Here is a 4,428-nt window from a genome sequence, read left to right on the forward strand (position 1 = left end):
TGACCCCAGAGACCTCCACAGAGAAATGCACCAGTGGAACTGATTGTAGATGCAGTGGGCAGCAGTGACTGATGAGTGACTTGGGTTCAGACATCCTGTGGAAGAGGCTGATTGACCTGTTGCCATCTTAGGGAGGGGTCAACTAAGCTCAGAACTCAGACCAACTGCTAGCTGGCTCCATCTCAGGGCTCCTATGTCAGGAGCCAGCTGAGTTCAAGTCAGCAGGAGGCAGAGTGCTGGAGGCTGAACAGATTGGGTTCCAGCCTCACAGCCAGAAGCCAGCCTGAATTTAAGTGAAACTAAGGCACAGGCTTGCTGGAATACCCATTACCCTGCCATGTATCTATGACTGGCTTGCTGAAATTAAGCAACACAGTTCTGGGCTCTGTTTGCCCACTTTGTCTACAAATGACAGCTGAAACATGTCCTGAAGTGGACATTTTAAAAATTATTATCCTTTAAATTTTTTGTATTTTTATTGTTCTTTTTATATGGTGTGAACATTCTGTCGTATTCTTGTTTTCTTTCTTCATTCTCTCTTTCCCCCCTGTCTTTTTCACCAGTTTCTCAAAGTTCATGTAATCTTCCTTTGTTCTCCAGGCTTGCTTTTAAACTTGTCCTTTTCTTCTATTTCTTTTTCTCTCTCTCTTTTAAATTTTCTCCCCTAAGGGTAAAACTGTCACTTTGAAGATATATTCACTGTATACAATTTTCTGCTTTGTTTTAGATTTTGTTGTATAACCACAAATCTAGTTTATATGCTTAAAGGTGGTAAATTAATAGCAACCACAGTTTGTCATTTTCTAATCTGGTTTGACACTATAGTTATTACTGATAGTACTATTTTAGCCAAGATGACATAATTTTTCCAATCAGTTGTTCTTACTGATATTCCAAAACTGAGATTGCTTGAGGCTTATTAACAATGGTATAGGCCAATGCCAAAGAACCAGGAGCAAGGCCACATAGGTAGCAACTTCCCATCCCCAATAAATTGAAGAGGCAAGATCTTGCGACAGATTCAAAACTCAAAAGTCAGCTACAACTAGAAGATATCTCTGAGAAACTGTCATTTCTTAAGGGTTCTCAATAATAGCAATAAAGCTACCTGCCATAAGCAATTTATAAGAATCAACCCAGGAATTTAAAAAAATAGAAAATGAGAAGACATGGAAGCAAGATGTGACTCTAGACTTCTAGCTCACCCAAGGCAAACCTGTGGACAGTGAGGTAGAACAATTCAAAACCACCCACTGGACTCAGTGAAGTAGTAACAGCAGAAGTAGAAAAGGCAATAAATGAGGCTGTAGAAAACTGTGAAGATTTCAGGAAGAGAAAAATCAAATAGCACCTTCCCTGATCCTGCCTGTATGTGGGCTGAGAATCAACACCCCCATCCCCACCACCACACACATACCTTGCCCATAAGCAACAGGCTGGTTCAGAGGACAGGCTGAGTTGATAGCAATTAAAGTACAAAAGCAGCTAAATGCTTATATTGTTTGGTTGATTTTGCAAGCCTGGGGCCAGCAGTCTGAATATCTATTGGGAGGATGACAGTATGCAATATAGCAAATATGGGGCATTTCCTTCTGTCTTGCCTTTGAAAGCCAATATCGTTTTGTTCTAATTGTTTTGCTTTATTCAACATTCTGTTTTGATTGGTTTTATTCTGTTTCATTTTGGTTTGATGTTACTATACCTGATGGAATGGACAACTATTGTGAAGATAACAAGTTATGCTACTCTTGTTTTCCTAGTATCCTGCTTTGAAGTTTTGTGCCAGTTTACTGCTTTGTTTTGGTTGGTCTTGTTGGCCTTGTTCTGTTTTGTTTTATTGAATTTTATTATCTTTAAAATAAAAAAATTTAAAAGTGAGCTCTAGAAAAAAATCAAATGAGGAATAATTTCTCAGATAACTACAGAGAGGGTGAGCATAATGAAGGACAGGGTTAGTGATTTCACAGCAGATATAGATAAAAATAGAGGAGCTTAGGAAAATGATGGAAATCATAAATACCCAACAAAAGAAAGAAATAGATTCAAGCAGCTATCCAGGAGATTAAAAATTCTCTTGAAAGTATATGCAGCATGAGCCAATGTTAGGACAGAATAGCATATATAGCATATAGTAGTGTGGTTAGTGTTATAACTTGGGCCCCGGTATAAAATCCAAGGAGGCAAGAGACCAAAAATTTAGGTGGCAAAGGCTTTATTTCTAGGCCTGGCGACCAGTCTCCAGGAGCCAATTTGGAGACTGTGTCCCAGAGACTGAAGGGAGGACTTTAAAAAGAGGCTGGAGGAAAAGGGGTGGTGGAAACAAAGAAATCTGCAGAGCCATCAAACTTGTTGACCCAAGTCTGGAAACTGTATTGCTGTCCACTTAGCTCTGACAATCTCGGGAGTTCCTGGTGTTTCTCAAATTACTCCCATCCTACAGACTGACATTATCTTGGAGTGGCACATCTGCAGCCATATTTGGGGAAGAAAGTAGACAGTTAATTTCCCTAGGACAGCTCGTTTTCACTAGTGGGTGCAAAGCGGTCAAGAGTTACAAGAAGCTGAAACTTAAGTTTTACAAAGATCTGATATCTAACTAATTTGATGCATACAGAACAAAAGGAAAGCAATGATTGGGGTTTGGGCCATAGTATTTCCTGGTAATTTCTTTGAAGCTAAACAGTTCTTAAAATTGGGGCAGGCTCATTTTATGACAGATCATCACCGGGTCGGGAAGAGGTCACCAGAAACCCAAATTCTTTATGGCCTAGATAGATAGGTGAGGGGAGAGGGAGGCAATAAGGCGCCATACAGAACAGAAAATGGCGGTTATGTGTCAAGGTCAGGGTAAAGGGTTAAACTCATATGCAAATCTCTCTGCACACAAGCAGGTTACTTTCAACAAGTGTAAATTAATGGGCCATTTTAATTTTCTTTAGCTCTTTAGCAGAGAATAGAGGCGCCTAACAGAGATTAACAACCCTTGTTAGCTTGTTTTAGCACCACTTCTGTAGTTTGTAGAGGGCAACAATGGTTAACATATCAATTAGGTGTGATTCTTGCAATATATCAATTAGGTCACTTAACATATTAGTTAGGAAAAAGGATAAAAAAACACATTTAATAAGCCACTTTACAGGTTTGCTATAATACACATATAACGAATCTATTTTCTTAGAGTACAACATTCCCCACTGATTTTAGTCAGTGAGTCAAATCATTGATCATTGGCATCTGTTTATAACCTTGCTTGTGTCTTTAAAATCATAAGCTTTTAAGAACTTTGACATAGTTTATCAACTTGTTTACAACACAAGGCCCAGAAGGAGGATTAACAAAGGTCTTGCAGCTGTCATTAAAGCTGTTAACCAAAAGGAGAAAGTAAACCAACATTTAAATTTACTCTGTTTTATCATACAAGTAACAATTTTTAAGTCAGACAGAGGCCTCCTTGGGGTCTCTACAAAGGAGGAGAACACAAAATTAACAGTTATATTAGACAATATTAAGCTTTAAAGTGTCCTTGGAAGAAATGACAGCTCACTTATCCGCAGGCTGATTGTCTTTTGAAGCCTGCTTGCAGTAGGAACAATGAATCCAGGCAGGCTTTCAGCTACTTTGACAGTCCATTGCAGCTCAACAGATTTACAGTGAGGTCGCTTGTCCAGGTGCCTAGGCTCTTTAGCTCGCAGTGGGCAGCAGCAAAATAACCCGTAGATGGAAGTCAGAGCTAGCTGAAAAGTCTGGGGGAGACTTAATAAGATCTTGATTAGTTAAATCAGCTAATTTCTAGAAACCTTTAAGGATAAGAGGAAGATCTCTCACATAAAACCCCAAAAGAGGAAATATCTGCAACATAGGGGGTGCATCACGCACACAAAAGGGGCAAAAGGAAAAGAGACTCACCCAGTTTTCACCAGTTTTCAAGGCCATTAGTAATTATAGTCTTTAAAATCTGACTTATCTTTTTACCTCTCCTGAACTCTGAGGCTGGTAAGCCCAGTCGAGTTTTCTAATTGATCTGCAAAGCTTAGGTTAATTTGAGTTACTAGGCTATAAAAGCCAGGCCATTGTCGGACCCCACGGATAAAAAGGGAGACCAAATCAGGGAAACTGCTATCAGAGCTGACTCAGACTAAGTAGAAAACGCTTTTACCCATCTAGTGAAAGTATCAACCATTAAAGTAAACACTTATGTCTTTGAAGTTCGGGCTTTTTATTTTTGTAAAATCTATTTTCCAGTGTTTTTAGGCATAGTCCCACAATAACCAGTGGTTTCTATTTGTTGCAGTACTTTTAGATTTACCAATTGGCACTGAGGGCATCTGAAGCTCACAGACTGGGCTAGCTGATCTAGCCCAGGGGATCTCTTGGAAGTTGAGCTACCAGATGCTGGTCTTTTAAAGTGAAAATGGGCTCTGACAAAGA

Source organism: Cavia porcellus, unplaced genomic scaffold, assembly GCF_034190915.1.
Source record: "Cavia porcellus strain 051 isolate PalLab524CR breed Dunkin Hartley unplaced genomic scaffold, mCavPor4.1 scaffold_24, whole genome shotgun sequence".
Lineage (NCBI taxonomy): Eukaryota > Metazoa > Chordata > Mammalia > Rodentia > Caviidae > Cavia > Cavia porcellus.